A 21,146-nucleotide genomic window follows, 5' to 3' on the forward strand; every position below is an offset into this window, starting at 1 on the left:
TGTGAAAGAAGCTTCAAGTCATACAAAACACAACAAAACGTTCAGTACTTTTCTTGCAGATTTTCTCTTTCCACAGATCAACCCCTAAGTAATAAACCTTTCTGCTAAAGACAACAGAGCTAATGAGCTTTGCTATACTGTAAGTCCATCAGCTAGGCATAACTTCCTCCTGGTATTAGTGGCTACAAAGCAAGAAGGACCACTATAATCTTTTAAAAGGTTAAAGATTCCATTTCCTCTGGATTAACCTGGCTAAAATCCACACACATTCTTCTGAGGCACGTGACAAAACTTCTATAGTCTCAATGAATGAAGTCACTGTTTTCTGATTCAACCACTGATACCTCCTGACAAATCATTTTTATTCAAGTTTATTTCCTAACTATTTTCTGAGTGATACAAGAATATTGATGCTTAATGGCACTCCTTTTTTTTTTTTTTTTTTTAAGTTCCCTTTTATTGTATGAATTTTTGCATCAACTTAGTGACTGACTGAAAACCTAAATTTTTCTTTCAAGGAATCAAAGTTTGTGTGTCAGTACTATTAATTATAATCTGACCCATTTTTTTGAGTGGAATTAGGCCACTTAAGAAAGCACTATTCCTTTATATGGAAATTTCAGGTGCCTGAAAATTCCTGAACACAAAGACACAAGCACACTGAGATTCTGAACATTACTATTGCTACATTTAGTATTGTCTATCTCACCCATGCCTATTTATTCAGACTTTCAGATCCAATACTTGCTGCATATTTCTTAAGAGTCATCATATTGTCTTTGAATACTGTTTTGCAGTACTGTTTTACACTACATTCAATACAATACAATAAGTGCAGAATTTATATCTTTTACAGTTTTCAGATGTAAGAGACTGGAGTTTGCACTTCACAAATAGTCAATGCAAGCAGCTGAGGAGCGTGTAAGGAGCAGGGCTTCACTCTGCAGAACTGAAACATTATTCATGCAAAACCATGCAGGAAACCAACAGAAAATCCAGAAACAGAATTCTTAGCTTTATTGAAGACAGCTTCCTTGCATTGGAACATGCAATACCCACTTCTTTCTGGAGGACTCTCAGCCAGATTCTCTGAGGATTTTTGAAATTTAATTTAAACTAATGACTGACTAAATCTCTGTGAAGCTCTCTTTTTAGAGGGTAAGAAGGTGTATGTGAGTAAAGAAAATTCAGGTTCAATAAGTAGTGTTTGGGAATGTTCTACTGCTGCCTACAGACATTCAGAGAAAAATGTCTTTCCGATTCTTTGATGTTTTCCAGCAAGGAAAAAAGGAAATTAAATTGTCAGTGCAAGGGAGTTTTCAAGCAGAGACTTGACACTTAGGGGAAAAAAAAGCCAGCATACCAATCCCACCACATTAAAAGAACGCATTAAAAAAATCCTATTAAAACAGAAAACTAGAATCTAATAAAGTCTTTCTTATAATCTGCAGAGTGATGACATCAGAAAGCAGACAAACAGTGAAAGAAACATGTTCCTTCACATTGCTTTGCAAACATCTAAACTGAACAGGAAATCAGTCAATAAATATTTGACTCAAAAGTTATTTGTTTCTACACATATATAGTAAGTGCTTCATCTTGATAACCTTTTGAATCTAAGCATGATTGTATATTTTTTCTATATTTTTTTCTTCCAATGTTACTGTATAAACCCTTCAATGTTCTGTATGGGCTCCAAAATTTAAACCATAAAAATGTCTTTTTTCATTTTTCCTTCTGCTTTAATCAAATACTTTAAAAGAATATTTTTTCTTTTAGTCCTTAAGAAAAAAAACAATGATTCACCAAAAACAGAATTGAAAAAATACAGTATTATTTAAATGTTAATAAAAAATGTTTTCCTAATGACTTCACATACAGATCTGTAGCTCCACCTACAGGAGGAGTAAAAAGCAGAGAAGTAAGTACTGGTTTTATATCAACATTTTTTCTCCTTAATACGTGATAGATTGTGTAATGTTCCTGTTCTGTGAAAAAAGAAAGAAATACTCTGAAAAACATAAATTTCAGTTGGAAGATAAAGAACTTTTTCCCAGAAATCCTGAGTATGATTTCTAAATTATTAAATGTTCTTAAGGATCTAAATGTTCTTAATGACTCTATTCTTTGATATTTTTGTAACTGCTGCAAAATTGGATCTAAAATTTTATTTTAAAGTAAATTAAAAAGGTTTTAGTCAATAGCACTTTATCTATTGATTTTGATTTTTTTGTATGACTTTGCCCTTTAGCCACTTTTAAAATGGAAAATGTAGTATGTTAAATATATACACTTGTTTTGACATAAAGATAAATTATCTTATTTCTGTAATCTATCTCAGCCTTGGACAGACACAGGGAAATTCCTGGGAGGCAGACACTGGGTCTTTGAGGCAACATGCAACGTTCTGAGAGTCAGAACACAAATAACCTTGATATGAGAAACAGTAATGGTCTCTGCCAATTTGTTAAATTGCATCTCTTTTCAACTCACATAACTTCATTGGCCTGGGTTAAGCTTGAAGTGGCTCTTCCCTCAAATTCTCATTTCTTTAGCACACTCAGGCAGCTAGTGACAGCTTTGTCGCTTTATAAAAACCACAGAGCTGGGTATCAATATATAGATTTAATATGAACCTCTTTTTTTAGTATCTTGGAGGTGTTAAAATGTATTTTGAATTGGTAAATAGACAGGATCAATCAACATGTGACAGGTTTTGAAAGGATTCACACTTCTGTATAATCTTCTTGAAAAAAACAAAAGGAAGAGTAAAGAAAAAAAGCATATGAGATAAGAGGAAAAGCAGTTAGTTGAAAGATCAGTGTGTAGGACAATGACCAACTACTACTGAATGTAGTAGCTTGAAACTGATTATCTAATTTAAATCAGGTAAAGATTTAAAAAAAATAAGTGAGATTGTTTCATTATACTCTGCATGCTCATTGACAATAGTACATTGTTTTCAGTATTTGTTTTTTAATATATTTAAGAATTAGCTTAACAATGTGCAATACAGTACTCAGCACTGCAATTCTCCCATTGTCTCAGAGCACATCTAAGCTTTTCAATTTTAATTTTTTGTTCCTCTTGTTCATGACAGATTTTTTCAGACTTCAACACAGTGGAAAGGTGGAAAGGACAGAAGGGGATAAAAATCAATTAACTTACTGAAATAAAATAATCAACTTAGTACCAAGCAGCAAGGGATTTCTTATACAGCTATGGCATTACCAGTACCCGAGTGAGGAACCTCTAAGCTACCTGTTGCTACTCTGCCAAAACAGTGATTGTATTAAAGATGTATCCCAGATGCTTCACGCTCCATGGATGCAAAGCAGTCATATGGAACAGCGTAGAGCAACCAGGACAGACACATGAAATGAGATCTCTCAGAGTTTACATGTAAATTCCTGATCTGGTAATAGCACTAGCTGTAGAAAAACTACAGCCATTGTAATTAGTCCTAAATCTGAACCAGCTCTTTTATTTCCATTACGACCATGATTTCTTTATAATATTTCTCATTGCACTGTATATAGGAATTACCACAGAGCCTGATCTGTAGAACAATGCAAATCAACAGAAGTACCAGGATACCAAAACCTTTGACTAGTTGATCTCAACAACTGGTATAAACATTCATAGGGGAAAAGTCTAACAGTTTTGTGGGTGTCATGCACATGACACTTCTGCAATTTCAATATTACATGTTTGTCTGGTGGCTTTTGCAGTGACACTGGAAAATGTAATTTGGATTTAGAGACCTGAAATATTTGTTTCCATGTTAACACACTTTTATCCAATATGACTGTTTCCAGTGGCAATACAATAGCATTGGATCCAGCCAAAAGCTTAGGTACATCTTAATTAATTTTCTGCAGTCATTTGAAGTTCTTTGCAAGAAGAAAAAAAATCTAAGAATTGCAAGAAATATAAATATACACATACATAAACATTTCTAGATATGTGAAAATATAAACATATATTTTAAAAGACCTTAAATATGCCCCATAGAAATACCTTACTATATGAGTACAATCATTCCAGCAGAAAAATGCTAGTATATAGCTAGAACATCTAATTTGTATAAACAAGTTTTGAATGACAAAAGGCAGTACAATTAATTTGTGCACAAATAATATAAATAAATACTGCCATTTTCTTGCACTTTTCTGTGAACACAGGAAATTATTACCTTGGTCTAAAATCATACATTTGAAGCAATTTACTAATTCAATTTAGTATATTCTATTTTATACTTTATGTTCCTAGATTTTAAAGAATATATCAGGTCCCAACAGTTTTTGAGGTCCACAAGGCATAATCATTAAGCATAATATCAACTATATTGATATTTTCTAAAACTAATTACTAGCAGAATTTCGGCTTTCCTCTAAACTGTACTAAAATGTTCTTTAAGCCCTATTTTTCTGTGTATCAAGCACTGTCCTACAGATGGAGAACAGCTCAATGAAAAAATACATGCACAGGACTGTGAAGAGAATGATGAAGAGGAGATGAAACAGAAATTATGTCTATCCCACAAGTAAGGATAAGACATGATATTACTGACTTACGAATGTCATTCCCTTCAAACAGACTTCCCTTTGCCATTGAAATAGCAAATATCACACCAGGTTTTTGTGCTACGGGCAGATTATATTCTTTTTTCCAAAAAAGCTCTAACGTGTCAGTCCACATGATCTATGGACAAATGTGGAAGGATGAGATTTGCACATGATCTCTTAAGGTATGTCACAAATTTTAACATAATGATTCTATATTGAAAATACTACTTTCCTAACGCAACTACAGATTAATTTACCACAATATTACTCTTCTTTCTATAGAAAATCCCAAAGTGGAGCTGAATTAACAAAGTGAGTGGAATTTGAAACAAAAATTCATCTGATGTCTCCTGGAAAAGTCTTATTAAGAAGGATGTTTGCCAGCCAGATAGCTCTCCCTCCCTCAATCTAAGGTAAGTCTAGAAAGTTATTGAATTTTTGTTAAGAATACTTAAGTACTATAAATCAATGAATAAATATACTGATCCATATGTTATAAGCCATAAATATACTATTTTCCTCCGTCATTGACAGATACAATCTTTCTTTTGTATAATTCAATCCTTCTTCTGTAGAAAGGAGCATAATTTCTGGCAGGTTAAAATGTAAGATGTAAATTAGGAGGACTCCACAGCAGACCATGAAAAAACATATAACTAAAGACATAATTCTTGAAAGTGTAAATAAAGGACAAAGGAAAGTTAAGAAAGGACTGGAGGTATGGCTGGATTTTAAAATACAATACGGCAAAAAAACAAGTAAAGACTTTATTTTGTCACTTTTCTCCAGAGGATGGAATAAGTAATGTACAAATCTTCTGAACATTAGAAGGAAGAAAATACTGGAACAAACAGATAAATTGTACCTCATTAGGCCTAGGTACAGTTATTCACGAATTCTGCTGGAGCCTTGGAGTCATCTGGCTGAACTGTGAGCTCTAATACAGCAGTTAAGAGAAAATGAAAAAGGCTGCAGGGTAGCAAATCTACTTATCCTAGGCTAGCTATGACCCCAAAATCATGAATAACAGCAGTCAAAAATGATTGCTTTTTTAAAAGGGTATGATATAGGAAAATATTAAAAACCAATTACTAATTTCTGCCTAATTTATACACTGAAAGTGCAACAGGAATATCTTCTACTAAGGAGGGATAAAATATATATTTTAACATTATATAATGTAAAAATTAAATAAAAATATAATCATAATTTTTTGTTTTCAAAAGTTTTCGACAGTAAAACCTGGGACTGCTCATGAGAGAAGAGGAAGAGTTTTGTCATTGATTAAGCCATGGTTAATTGGAAAGAGACAAAGCACAGAAATTTAGCTATCCTGATGGGAGTAAGAAAGAAATACAAATGAGGCAAAGCAAACCATGATTTTACACGTGGCTATTGGGCATCCTTGGCTGTTCATTAGTGAGAGTGAGGTATCAGCAGAATAAATAACATCCTTTATGGGGAACTTACTTTGCAACTATCCAGTATATTTCTTGCTGATAGAAAATGAGAGTGAAAAAAAATCTTATGGGGATGATCTGATCTAATACTGTATATTTTACTTTCACATTATTCAAAGGGAAATTATAATTGTCTAATACAAGTCCTTGCTCTAAAATTTAAAAATGTAATAACTACCTCTCAGTTTAAAACTTTAAAATATCTATAAAATAATTTAGTATCCATTCTAATGCAATGTTAGAATATTTAGTACCTATTTTAATTTAATATTAGACTATATGGACATAACTGTGACCAGTTTTATACATGTGTAAGGTTTAGAATCTTCTAAAATCTTGAAAAAATAGTTAAGGGAACATTAGTAGGTGAAAAGGGAGCATGAGGAGAAAACAGTAGTGTTAGATACATCAGTAAAAGAAGAGTGTCTTACACGCAAATTTGTTGCTAAATAATGTGAGTTAGCATGTTGTTCCACAAACTTGACTCATACAGACTTATTTTAAAACAATTAAAATTGTATATTTAAAAATCACATGGAACAGAGATTCAAGGACAGAAAGAATCAGACGTATCATAGGCCCTTGTATTTGCCTCAGACTTAGATTTAAATGTTTTATTTAGTTAAAGCATAGTCTACATCTAATTAAAAGACAGATCCATTGTTTCTTTGAGTACCTGAAGGGGTGCAGAATTTATCATTGTTTCTCGGAGTTTGTTCTATAGTTGATCTCATAATGAAAAATACATACTATGTTAACACTTTAAGGAGTTTTAGTGGCAATCTTCAGAAAGGCTATGAAGTATTTCCCGACTGGAAAGAAAATCAGACATATTCTCCAGTTTCCAAGCACTTAGGGCTCTTTTCTATGAATTTTATACTTTTTGGCTTCATTTTATTCTGTGGGCATAAAGAGGTGATACAATATTCTTTTATCATTTTTATCTATACTATACATATGAACAATTTAATCTCTATTCTCCTAACAACTACTTACTTCTACATATAACAAATAGAGCAAAATCCTTTTAAATGCAATGTGGTGTTGTGTGTATGTGTGATAGTGACTTATCTGTTTTATGACCTTTTAATTATTTTGAGAATAAATATTTTCAAGACTACAATCCCAATTTTGAAAGTATTGCTTATGTATCTAATTTCTAAGCATACAACTACTGAGGCAGATGTACAAAAGCACTTACTTTTATCAGACAAACTTTAACATTCTCAAAGAAAGAATTCACATTTGTTTGACAAGACTTTATCTTCCAAAACCTTCTGCTTTGAATTCTAGCAGTAGTGCTCTGTACTCAAAGCTTTTGAACTGTTATGTATAGAAACCCACCTCACCATTCTATTAACTTCTCTTTTACAACACGGATCACGTTGCTTGGGCTTCCTCTTTTTTTGTTTTTTTTTTAAGCTTTAATATTACATTTTCTGTTTCCAGGAGTTTCTGGAGTATTCCAAGATTCCCCTAAAATGAATACCGTATATGTCTACTTCTGAATTCAGTTCATCTGAATCAGCTGCTTTCAAATATTCATCATAAAAATACTGCTTAATGCTTTCCTTAGAAACTAATTGCTTGGAAAATACTTCACCATCATTATGAAGTACAAGTGCACTCTCCTACATCTTTCCAGAAACAGAAATGAAATAGATATTGAACACTTTCTTTTTTTTCTGTCACTACTAGCAATTCAGATTTCTTAAAATTTTAATGGTGTCATTTATATATATATAAGGAGATACGCTTTTTCGTCTTGCCTAATATAATGCAATATATATATTATGTCCTTAGCTAAGCCAGAGATTGTTCCTTGGTCTCACTTCCATTGTACTTCACAGCTTCTAGTTCATATGAAATTATATTTTCCTGCCTACATTTTACACTGTGATATTACATACGGTTTTTTTTCTACTGGTGTCCTTGTATTGTCATCCAACAAAGTTGGGGTTTTAGAAGTTGCTTTTCTCAATCATGGTACAGTGGCCATTTGGCAGGCTACTAAGCTTCCTCTTCTTTATTTTCCCTTTCAGTCACAATCTCATATCAAACTTACACATTAATCTCCAAAGAACATAATTCAGAACATGTTTAACTTTGAGAAATTAACCTCTTTCAGAAATCAGTTCTCCACATCAATGTTAAGGACCTTCCACTCTTTACCAACAGAAAGTACAAGCAACTTAAAAGCACTGGTCCAATGGTAACTGTACACTCTCATGACAATGATTCATTCATCTTCATCTAGCCCAATAAAGTCCAAAGATATGAAATGAGTGCATATAGGGTGTCTAGTTATACATCTCCTAAATTTATTTCCCAAATAGCAATTCCATTTTCCTTAAGGATGAAAGAAGAGAATTTTTTAAAAAATTAAAGAAATAATATCTTTTATATTTAGAAGATAAATATTCTAACCATCTTTTTCCCCCCCACAGCTATAAACAAGCTGTCTATATATCAAATTTCAGTTAAAGAAAATGAGCATGTGCAGAAATATTTGAAGACTAGGCAGCCCATGACCAAGGAAGGCATTACTAGAATTTCAAAAAGAAAGGGGTTTTGAATATCCCTATTAAAATGCTACAGAATGTAGTTCTTCTATGTGGCAATCTAGTAACTTCATTATATATATGGGTCCTGTGTATATATATAATTCTTCAAACGGTTCATTTTAGCAGCTATTTGTCTGCGCACACTAGGGCAATACAGACCACATGTCTGAAAAATGTATTTGTTTCAGAACCAACAGTGCTGAATACAAAAAAAGTGTGTGGTTTCATCCCTTTATATGAAGCCAATAGATGCAATAATTTCAGAAAACTAACCAAAATAAACTAAAATGAAAATTATAACATCTACTTGAAAAGTGGTAGAAACCCAAACATTTTCTTTTCTATTTATAAATGTCAAATATCTATCATTGTATCAAAATTCCAGCTGTGAAATGTATTACTTCAGACAAGTAATTTTAATATTTAAGTTCTCTTTCAGACACCTCTGTTATAGATGAGCTTTCATCTTTAAATTTTGCTTGTTAACATAAGTCCTCACTATTACAGTGACAGATAGTTTCCATTGCAACTTCTTGATTTCGTAAATTCATAATCCTTTGAAGCCTTGGTGATGACTTTTTTAAGACAGGTTTTTTTTCTAAAGTGGGTGTAGTTTTGTAAGGCACTCAGTAGGGACATTGCAATTCCAGTATGAGTGGTAGAAGAGGTTCCAAAACTATGTAAGAGCAGACAGACTGGACCAAATCAAACACATCTCTTACTCAACGGCCCTCCTTGTCAAAAAGCTGTTGGCCATGTAAGGTGAAGTCTAAGCTTAGACAAGCATATCCTGGTTATTTGCTTGAAAACTCAACATCTGGCACTACATGGGTAAAAACAGCACTTGGGTCAAAAGCGTCAGCATTCATATTATATATATATATATTTTTGAATATATATATTTAAATTGTAACATGTCTTTCACTTTTGATTATTTCCTTATTCCAGAGAATTAGAAAGGTTTTCTTCATGTTTTCTTAGATGTTTCCATCAATTAATCTTCTGAGGCGCCCTGCTTAACAGGGTGTTGTAGTGGTTTGGTCCAAAATACTCATTACTGTTTATCTGCTGTGAGATAAGAGTTAGGAGAAATGCAAAACAGGCACCAAACTTGAAAGAATATAAAGAAGTTTATTAACAGACCTAAAAGAAGAAGGAAAAAAAAATTATACCACCTTCAGAACTCTCCTCCTCCCCCCACCTTCCTCCCTTCTCCCACTGACAATGTGAAAAGACAACCCTTAAGATGTTCAGTCTGTTTACCACTTCCATAATAACCTTGTTCAGTCCATTTAGGAAGAGGAGTCTCTCTGCCTGCGTGTGAGTCCTTTCCCCCGACTTGCAGCTTTTCCCGCAACTGCCTTCGAGGGTCCACTCTTGAAGTTTTTTGGGGTACAATTTTTAAGGTTGAGCCGTTCAGAAACAAAAACAGAGGCCCTTCTCCTTCCCTGGGAGCAAAGGGTCTTCATCATCTTCATCTTTAGGACTATCTCTGGGAGCATCTCTACGGACTGAGGTTTTCTCCTTTCCCGTTCGGAGCAAAAGTCCTCATCTGGTTCATCTCTCCCTGTCCAAACTTCTCATGAAATTACAGCTGCGTCAGCATCTGCCTATCTCAGCGCAGGTGCTTTTGCTCACGAGTTGAACACTCCACCCCCCATATCTTCATGAAATTACAACAGGATACTCTGATATATCATAGCTTCACAACAGACTTTCAGCTTTAAGCATCTCCTCTCTCTCTTCCCTCAGGTTTTCAGCTCTTCACAGCAATAAAAGGGTTAATCTCACCTCGGCCTTGCAGCTTTGCAGCTGGAATGTTGAATTTTTCTTATCGCAGTGGAGAGGGGGGAGAGCCAAGCCGCTCCGGCTGCCCACGGCAAGGCAGTGGGGGGGGTTCCATGGCTGGAACAGGTCCATGGCTTCAGGATGGCCGTGGCCCGGCCCGGCCTGGCCCAGGCAGGGCCTGGCCGGGCCCGCTGGCCCCCACACGGGGCCTGCAGCCACTTGTCCCAGCGCCGGAAACGAGAGAGAGCTTGGAGGGGGAGTTTGCCTATTCTTAAATGTGGATCACAGAGGTGATCACAACTTTAAGTGGCTTAGAGAATTGTCCATATTCAAACTGGCCAGCTGATAGGTTCTATCAGTTCCCAGAGGAAACTGTAAGCACCCCTTAGCAAGGACGTCCCTTCCGGGACTATGCTTGCTAACCTATGACAGGTGTATATTTATATATATAGGGTGTGACCCCTTATATGTCTTTGTCAATGTCACAGACAGTAGGATTGAGGGCACCCTCAGCAAGTTTGCTGACAACACCAAGCTGTGTGGTGCAGCCGACACACTGCGGGGAAGGTCTGCGCTAGGGGGACCTGGATAGGCTTGAGATGTGGAACTTTGCAAACCTCATGAAGTTCAACAAGGCCAAGTGCAAGATTGTGAACGTGGGTGTGGGCAATCCCAAGCATGAATACAGGCTGGGCAGGGAATGGATTGAGAGCAGCCCTGAGGAGAAGGACTTGGGGGTGTGGGTGGACAAGAAGATTGACATGACCCAGCAAATGTTCACTTGCAGCTTAGAAAGCCAAAGGTGTCCTGGGTTGCATCAAAACCAGCATGGCAAGCAGGGTGAGGGAAGGGATTCTGCCCCTCTGCTCTGCTCTCATGGACCCCACCTGGAATGCTGCATCCAGCTCTCTGGGACCACAACATAAGAAAGACATGGACCTGTTAGAGTGAGCCCAGAGGAGGCCACCAAGATGATTAGAGCAATGGAGCACCTCTCCTACGAGGACAGGCTGAGAGAGTTGAGTTTTGTTCAGCCTGGAGTAGAAAAGGTTCCAGGAAGACCTTATAGCAGCCTTCCAGTATCTGAAGAGGGCCTGCAAGGGAGAGTGATAAGGACTTTTTACAAGGGCATATAGTTTTAGGACAAGAGGGAATGGCTTTAAACAGAAAGAGGGCAGGTTTAGATTAGACTTTAGGAAGAAATTTTTTACTGTGAGGATGGTGAGGAACTGGAACAGTTTATGCATAGAAGTTGTAGCTGCATGGTTCCTGAAAGTGTTCAAGAGCAGGTTGGATGGGGCTTTGAGCAACCTGGTCTAGTGGAAAGTGTCCCTGCCCATGGCAGGGGCAGGGATGGAACTAAATGGTCTTTAAGGTCCATTCCAACCCAAACCACTCCATGATTCTATGATACCTCTATGATACCTCAAACAGGATCAGCAGAACATTTATAATCCAATGCACATCAGTTTCAACTTCAGGACTTCAGACATGTTTTGCAGCAGTAGGCTGCCCATCAACATGCTCATAAACTCAGCAGTTTGGAAGAATTTTGGTTCCAAAAAACCAGCTCAGACCTGGACAGCACTATCCTCTGAGCAATTGCCAGAGGATTATGACAATTATAATATTTTGTTGCAGTGAATGGTACACAAGTATCCTCAAAATATATAAAAAAGTACTCTTTTCAGCTTCCTTTGGGACATACACAAAAATTTACTGGTGCACCTGACACAAATAAGAAGCTCTTCCTGGCTGGTGAAGGACTCTGGTGACACATGGGGCCATACAAGAATGTTTTAAAGTTATAATAATAAAAATGGCCCATGTGATATCCCTATCTTTTATAGAATAGAATCATAGAATGTATCAAGTTAGAAGGGACCTATCAGGATCATCAAGTCCACCTCCCTGCTCCTAGCAGAATTACCTAAAACTAAACCATATGACTTACGAGTGCCATCAAGCTGCTCCTTGAACTCTGGGATGGTTGGTGCTATGACCACTTCCCGGGAAAGCTTGTTCCAGTGATGACCACGGTCTCAGCAAAAAACCTCTTCCTAATGTCCAACCTGAACTTCCCCTGACAGAACTTCATTCCATTTGCTTGTGTCCTATTGCTTGTCAACAGAGAGAGATCAGCACCTGCTTCTCTCCACTGCGCCCCTTTAGGAAGTTGTAGACTGTGATGAGGTCAGAAGTTGAAGGTCTTCATAGTCACCCAAACAGAAACAGGCAATTCCCACTACCAAACGCAGCTCCTCTTTTTTATCTAGAAGCCATTGACCTGACCTGTGGCTATATTTTTCCTTAGAAATCATTTTCCCCTAACCAAACAGGGAAAGCAAAAAGTTGTCAGACCCTGAACTCATTATACAAATGTATTCATATCACCTCAACTTGAAGGTTTAATTTACAGGGAAGCAAATCATCTTCCAACAAAGCAGCCTTTTCTTAAAAGGCTACATACTTTTTTCCTTTTATCCAGTTGTTATGATGTTCTTTCCCTATTCCATATCTGTTTATTGGCATCCATTTTCTTTAAAATATAAAACATTCTCACACCTCTGATCAGTTTCATATATCCAGCTTTGTTTATATAAACCAGGGAACAGTCCAAAGACTGAATTCTCTACTGTTGGACAGGGTAAGGTAAATGCCATGCATTGATTATTGGGTCTGAAAAAGGGAGCATTCCTACCTTTTCTTGACTTTGAAATGCTCACAGCAGTAAAATATTTTAAATTCTGGCTCGCTGAAAAACCTATTAATTAAATCTTTGTAAGACTGTAATAATTAGGTAAAATTTCATAACATATTAAATGTTATCTATCCATTAACGTGCAGTCATGTAGAATTCTTGAGTCTTTGTAACATGCCAGCATGTGATTTTTGACACAATTTTAAATCTCAAACTGCCTGATATATTCTTGCTAGTTTACTCACAGCTTTGCCTGATGTATTTATAAATTGTGATCAAAAGCATTTCAGCCACCTGAAAAGAAATTGAAAAAAGGAGTGGAAACCTGCTTGTTCAGATGTGGAAGAAAAATCCATCTTTTTTGTAAAAAGCCTCCTACACAGATAAAATGGCCGAGGGAAAAAAAAAATGCTTGTTTTGGAGAAACTCCTTACTGACTAGCTGTCTCTCTTGATATTTAACCAGAACTTGCTCAGATGTAACTGATTTGAAAATATTAATATGTACATTTAATTTTCTGCTGAGATCATCAGATGGTTTTCTGAAATACTGCATACTGCATGGGATGTGTATCAGCAGCCACATGCAATGTTAGCAGCTCTTTAAACCCTTGGAAGTACAGTTTAAAGAGTCCAGACAAAAACCAGGCATTATATGAGAAGATAGAGAAAGCTATTTTTGAGGTTGTATCAGTGTGTGTGGGTGGCAGTGGGGACTGCTTTTTAAATTTTTTTTTAGCAGTCTCAGTTTAAAGCCCTTTAAAACTCCAAAATGCCAAGTGTGAGATCACAGGGATTTAAGTGATGAAAGAAGCCAATGAAGGCAAGTAAACAACATGAAATGAAATTTTAGGAAACATAGCTTTGTCTTCCTTTTTCCTTTCTTTGTTTATTCCTATTTTATGCCTGTTTTTTAAACTTTAGTTATTTATTCCTATCCATCTTACATATTTTAAGCTATGTTTCCAGACTACAGAATAATATTCTGCTTGCATAATTCCAGTGAACAATCAATAAATTAAGTAGCCACCAAAACTGATTATTGGCTTGACTTAGTCAAATCGAAGTTCTTTTAAGGTGTATCCAGCAACCTAATTAATTACTTTCAATGGAAGGAGATATAGTGTGCTAGGATAGGATCAATCTTGTTATGGGCTTTACATAGTGCTTCCTTTTCTTAGAATCTATATAAAAATGAAAGTCTTGGTTTAGTCATAATGAAATTGCTTTTTAACATCTGTGAAACAGTTGAAATTTCACATAGTGTATTACAGTGTAAGTGTCAGACTAAATTTAACCGACATCACTCAGTGTCTTCTCACTGATGCAGACAACTGTCGTTATAGGCCCATCGTTAATAAAATAATATCTTCATTAACCTCCCGTATTTTGAAAATGTAGTAGTTTATTCCAGCCAAAGACACTCTGTGGTCTTCTGAACAAATACTTGCTGAACACAGAGTTTACAGATTAAAAAAACAGGCAGTCAACTCTTTAAATATTGCTCACTAAATGTTACGTAAAGTTGGTGGCATTCTTTCAGGCAAGGAGTGCATCCGTCATTTGCATTTCATTGACCTTGAAGCTTACTGGTTAGAGATGAAACTTCACCTATTCAAAGCAACCTGTTTAAAATATTCAAACAGATCTTTTTTAAAGTGCATTTCACATTTTAATTTCCTACTGTTCTTCTTCCATTGAGAAAGCACTGTCTGAGCCCAAAGGGATTTCCACATCTAGCTTTCATGCTTTTTGTTGCTACATGGCAGTGACCGCTAGATTGGCAAATAGAATAATTGCCTTTGAGAGATTTCTTTAAGGATGTTAAGAGCATGAACTTCATTCTTTTTAAGTAGCTTCTTAAATAAATGCTTCAAAACAAAGTCAACTATTGATCCAATTCTTTGAATAAAAAATTCTCCCCATTTGACAATAGGATTTACTACTGAAGACAAAACGTACATTAATCTTTCTAGTTTATTGTCTTCAGTTGACAAAGGTAGAATTACAGAGTTGCAGCACAAAGAAAGATTTGTACTGTCTGTTTGAAATGACAAATCTACATAAATTCATTGACTGACTCAGGATAAAAGCAATCTTTACATCTCTATGTCTTGTCAGCTGAACAGAAATATGGGTATAATTTACGCTTTAATTCCTAGTAATATTATTGAATAACTGTTTATTTTCTAAGCACATTTTTTTATTTCCTTGTTTGTTTATTGTAGTGATGGTTTGGGTTGTTCTTTTTTTTCTCCTCTGGAAGTGAAAAAGAACATCCAGAATGTCTATTTACTGCCAGAGGAGCAGGGTGGCAATTTTAGCCAGCAAAAACCAACCAGCCAGATAGCGCACATACACACACACACACACACACACACACACACACATATACACGCACACACTCTCACCCTCCCCAAATATTTTGAAGAGTTTGGACCAACTTCACAGATTTTACACTTCTCTCGTCTACCACTGGGATATCTAATTTGAACCCTAATTTCTAAAGGGAGAGGGATGGAAGAGAAGGCAAGAATGTCAATATTCTGTCTGTCACGTGTGTGTATAGCAGTATAAAAACAGCCACTGTGGGACAGTAACATTTTTTTCCACTGTCAGCTGCAACGAGATACTGAGCTAGGACAGATACTGCAGGAGTAGTGAAAGGAATCCTTCATGGAATCTTACCTCCCCAGCTTTTAACTCACGTCCCCTTTCCTTACAATAACCATAGCGGTGTACTTGGCCCCAAGGATTGGAGAGGCGAGACCTACTGTGTTGCTTCAGTTGCACGTGGATTTAGGGGACGGGGGAGAAAAAGGGCAACAAACCAGCAAACAAAGGTTCAGCATCTGGTAAGACAGAGGCAAATTAAAGCTTGCGCTGCACTGATCACGCACAAGCTTGAGCAAAACGGAAAAGCGCTGTACACGAAGTACGCTGCGGCTAGCGAGCCTAGGGTCTCCCTGAAAGCAAGCTCCGTGCAACGTTACCGGAGACACACGTACGTAAACACACATACAGAGGCACTTACACCCCCCGGCTCTGCCAGTATGCGCACACCGCGAGCGCGGCATCCCCTCCTGTGCTCCCGCTCCCGCTGCCGGGAGCACGTTCCCGGCGCCGCCGCTGCCGCACCGCGGCCAAGCCGCTCCCGCCGCACCGCGGCCGCGGGGGCTCCCCACTGGTGAGGGCCGCAAAACAGCGCCGTGGGGGCCCCCGGGTTCCTCGCGGCAGCAGCCCGGTACTTGCCGGCCACCACTCATCCCCTGCCCTGCTGTCCTGTCCCTGAGGTGACCACCGGCAAGGCGGGGATCACCCTCCCGCCCCCGCTGCCCGGTGTGGAGGATCGGGCGTCCGGGAGCACCTCCCGCCCGCTCTCCGCTATCGCCCGGTAGCGGTGCCGCGGCTGCCCCGCTCCCGCCCGCCTCCGCTCCCGCCTCCCCGCGGCGCGCCCGCCCCTCGCCCGGCACCCGGCGCTGCCGCCGGCCGCAGAGCAGCCCGGCCGCGCCGTGCGACGCGCTGGGACCGGGGCTGTCTGCGCGGCGTGAGGGAGGGGAGGGAAGGCCGGGGAGGGGGGAGGGATAGGGGAAGTGAAGGGGAAGGGGGGGTGTGTGGAAGGGGAGGAGGGGAGGGAGGGGGGAGAAATCAAATAAATAAATAACCTCCGCACCAATAAGAGAGGCAGCGGCTGCCGAGAAGGCTGGGATCGGATGGGAGAGGTCCTTCTTGGACTCTATTTGTTTGTTTGTGACTGGAGCTGCAAAGTTCAGAGCCAAACGTGTTGCTTTCCGGCGGCGGCGACCGCCCCGCTTCACCTGCTCCGCTGACGGGTGCCTGCTCCAGGCGGCCCCGCCGCTCTGCGGGCCCTCCGCCCGGCATCCTGCCCGCCACTGGGGCCGACGGACGGCAGAGGGGCGCGGGGCTGTGTCTCTCGCCTGCCCGCCTTCCCCTCCGCGCCTGCCGGAGGGCAACGGACAGGTGAGTGCTTCTTTGCCGCACTTCTGCCCAGCGCGGCGCGGAGGGTGCCTCTGCTCCGTAGTCACCTGTCACTGCAGGAGCTGCTCATTTATCAAACTTTGCCTCCTGTCGGCTCCCGCACCCCCTGTGTTGCCTTCTGCGGGAGGGCGAGCGCTCGGGGTTAATTGGTTTTGCGCAGAGGGAAACCGCGGGGGGCGGGAAAGGGGAGTCCCACTCTGCAGAGCACAGCTCAGCCTTGTCGGGAGAGGAGGCTTGTCCGAGCCGCTGGCCTCTGCTGCCGCTCGGGGCTGCAGCCCGGAGCCCCTCTACCCACGCGAGTTCGCGGCGCGGAGGCGGCGCGGGCGCCCGGCGGAGCGAAGTTGGTTTTTGCCCTGCAGGGAGCCCGCGGGGCCCGTGCAACAGGCACCGTCCTGCGGAGGGAGGGCGGAGGGGCGCCTCGCCCGCCGGCGTGGGGCTCCCGGCGGCCGCGAGCAGACCTGTGCCCGTTTAGGTAATTCCGCATTGTTTCCAGTACCTCCAGGGGTTTGCCTTGCAGGGAGCCTGTGAGGGATGCGGCAGCTTGTGAGCTCCCGGCAACAGCCCCTGGAGGCACGCCTCCTTTTGGGAAAGAGAGAAAGTTGCCGATGCTCAGGAGGGACGGATACGGTGCTTCCACCCAGCTGCGCGGAAGATGCGCGGAAGATGCGCGTTGGGGCGGCGGGCGGGGAAGGCAGCGAGCGAACGGGTGCTGCGGAGCGCGGGCGCCCGGCAGGTGGAGCCGTGGGGAGCGGCGGCGGTGATGGTTTATCTCGGCTCGGGCAGGGTGGCGAGCGGAGCCCGTAGGCGCGGTGCGAAGCGGCCCGGTAGCCCCGACCCCGCTGCGCAGCGGCCGGAGTGGGTCCTTCAGGTGGATGCGCGGGCGGTGACGGGGTGCGCCGGGCCGTGCGCGCCGTCCTGCGGGGGCTGCAGGTGGACGCGGTGCCCTGCGGTGTTAGCGTAACCCCTGGTCACACGCGTGTTTTTTCTACCATTGATCGTCGTTCTGTTTGTCACTATGTATTGGAAAATGATCAGATTCGAGGGGTAGTCTGTCTTAATTATCACAGAATGTATAAAAGCTTAATTGCTAAAATTATTCAATAGTGGCTAACAATTAAAAGATCATCCCAATACTCGGCAGCTAGCAAGGAACAGACTGTACTAATTGGATAGTTAATGACATTTAAATGGGCGGGTTTTCTTAAAATAGGAAGCTCCACTTTTCCAGGGAGCTGAATAGAGTGTTACAATGTTTAATAATTATATTACAGTGATAGTATCACTTCTGAAAGAGCTTAAGGTGTTAGCTTGGCCAGCAGCACTGGGACAGCTTTTGCCCAGTTTTAGAGCACTGGTTAAGAGAAGGCTGGATTTTCATCACTTTTCCTTTAATGGGTAAATATAGCTAAATGGTGTAGAAATATGTGTGAAACAAATCTAAGGGAGGGCAATATTTTACATATTGTCCAATGAAATAATCTTCCATCTTCAACTGACATAATTTGACTGAATTGATAGTTGAATGTGAATTTTACGCTACTAACCACTTAATACTTGAATTTTATATCTCTCTATGCCACTTACACTGATTGGAAATAATTGCTATTTGATATTGTGGAGACTGGATATGGGATGGTGTAGCAACACTTTTCTTGTCATCCTTTAATAACTAAACAGCTAAGGTAGTATTTTTTGTTTTTTAATAATAACATTCTAGGTTAAACACTGTACTTCAGTAATGAAGTGATAAATAACTGGCAGTTAAACTGTATTTTCAAAACTCTTGGTTCTCCACATTTCTCATGTTTCTTGCACAACTTGAAAATGTTCTACGAGAAACTCATAAAATGACTGCATAAACTTGTTGCATTTTGTTGTAAAAGTTTTCTTAATGTAATAAAGTTGGCATAACAGGAAGCAACACAATGTAATCTTACGTTTGCGGTATTTTTTTTTTTCCAGAGACAAAATGTTTTCCATTATCTTAATCAAAGACATATACTTAAGGAAAGTGCCAGAAAATGAATTTAATAAGAGATTAACTACACAAATCAAATAGGATATTCTATATTAAGAACTACTGTAGAGAATAGCATATAATTAAGATTTTAAAGTATGTCTGGACTTTCATATACCTCTGCTTTATTCAGTCAATCTTGAGTTATGTCACCAGCTTAGTTTTGTGGTCCTTTGAGGTATAAAAATGCATAAATAAACTCCTGAAATGCTGGTCTGAGTACTGAAAGGGCTTGGAGTATGTGTCTCTCAAGTCGGTGAAAATGGTGAGCTTCACAAAAGTTATCCTCATAATTGTGAAAGTAATTTATTTTCTTCTTGTGTTGGGTGCTATGGCTGTCACTTAGAAATCTTTTTGTGTTGTATCCCAACCTTGCTCTTTTCACTATAGATACATTTTCATTATAGGTACATTTCTCAAACACTTCCTTTATTCTTGCACGCCAAAGTATTCACATATTTCTTACGAGCATTGCTGCTTCTGAACCTGAATTCCAGTCTATGCTGTCCAAATGAGTGTTTCTCAAAAATTAGAACAATAGAACTTCTGGGTTTTTCCTCAGTTCCTGTAAAAACATTAGTTTAAATGAAGATGGTGATTAATGTTAAGTTTGGATTCCCTTCAGAACAAAAGTATGACTTTCCACAGAGCTGATAAATAGCTGAATGTGTTATCAGAGATTTACAAAACACTGATGTCTTGACATCTGGGTTTGTTATGTGTCTTTAATAAAACATGGAGAGTGAGAAAATGCTGTAGAGGGGTTTTTTTTGAGGGGAAGAAAGCACAACTCTGAAACTCTAAAAAATATTCTCCATGATGTACTGGACTGTATAATGCTGGCTGGGGTGGGAGGTTATTTATATATTTTGCATATATTTTATTAAAATGATACCAGCATAAGTTTTACAAGAAAATCAACTCTGCTTTTAAAATCCTTCTAGTGAAACAGAGACTCATTTCTTCTGTATAACATGCACATACTTTTCCCCTGATCTGTCCCAGTGCTCTTTCTGTAAATCTATGTAAGAAGGTTCCCTGGCATTATTAAGCATATTCTTTTGTATTGCTTCCAATTTGTAGCACTTGAAATCTTTCTTTCACCCTATCATTTGTTATAGTAATGTTAAACTTACTGTCCTTTCTAGAATGGAAATTCCATTCTGCTCTTCTGACACTTTCTAAAAACTGCATACCAGTGTTTTACACACAGTTTCTAGAAATGTTGTAATTACTAAACTGATCATTCCATATGGATAAACCTGAGAACTTCAATCTTGGAAAATGCAATTTTAATATTGGGGGGAAGGGAAATAGGTTCTTAAATCCTGTATAATTACCATACATTTCTTGTTAAATGAGAGAATGTCAGCTTCTGGGCACATGCCTCTATCATAACAGTAAAGTCGTAAGACTAAAATACCTCATGGTTGACTTGGAAGCTGCAGCTAAAACTCATACCAGGTAAAACACATAGTTAAGAAACAAGCAAAATATTTGTTAATGCACTGAGGTGAAGAGTCTCTGAAATTCAGTACTTGAGAATATTTCTAGTGTAGCTAATAATAATTATTACCTGTGATAGATACTGGAATAAGAGTTCTGGAAGCCAGTACTTACGGGGATTTAAAAAATATGTTGCCTTCATATATGCTGAGATTTTTTTTTCTGTTATAACATCATTTTACTGCAATAAAGATAGAAACTGAAGTTATAAACAAATACATTCTATAGATTTAGCCAAGTCACAGTTTGCAAATTATCAGAATGACTAAAGCATTAAATTATGCTTTTATTTGTGCAGTAAAGATAATTTCATACAAGACTTGACTTGCAGCTCTGTTAAGTCATGAATATGTTCTCACTTCTGAAATTGCATTCTTTCATTCAGGTCTGTAAAGAAACCAGGTCTTACACGTGGACCTGTTAATTCTGGACTATGCATTCAGGAATTTAATAATGGATAGTCTAGGACTAGGTTTTTTGAAGACTAACATTTTATCAAAGAGAGGACAGTGTTCTTGGTTTAGCACACACGTGCACTGTTACG

General features: G+C 39.1%; 1 protein-coding gene across 22 annotated transcripts in view; it reads left to right on the forward strand.

The window, feature by feature from the left end:
• The first annotated feature begins 16,973 nt into the window (after nucleotides 1-16,973).
• TENM3 (teneurin transmembrane protein 3) overlaps nucleotides 16,974-21,146 on the forward strand; it is a 1,314,113-nt gene continuing 1,309,940 nt past the window's right edge. For 19 of the 22 annotated variants that reach the window (XM_042015010.1, XM_042015009.1, XM_042015020.1 and 16 more), the window contains exon 1: nucleotides 16,978-17,061. The gene's annotated coding sequence lies outside the window, so the exon portion shown is untranslated. Of the gene's footprint in view, nucleotides 17,062-21,146 lie in introns of all 22 variants that reach the window. The other 3 variants (XM_042015030.1, XM_042015032.1, XM_042015041.1) reach the window with 2 other exon arrangements.

Source organism: Corvus kubaryi, unplaced genomic scaffold, assembly GCF_017639235.1.
Source record: "Corvus kubaryi isolate FWS band 111438036 unplaced genomic scaffold, C.kubaryi_AGA036_p1.0 split3-131, whole genome shotgun sequence".
NCBI classification, from domain to species: Eukaryota; Metazoa; Chordata; class Aves; order Passeriformes; family Corvidae; genus Corvus; species Corvus kubaryi.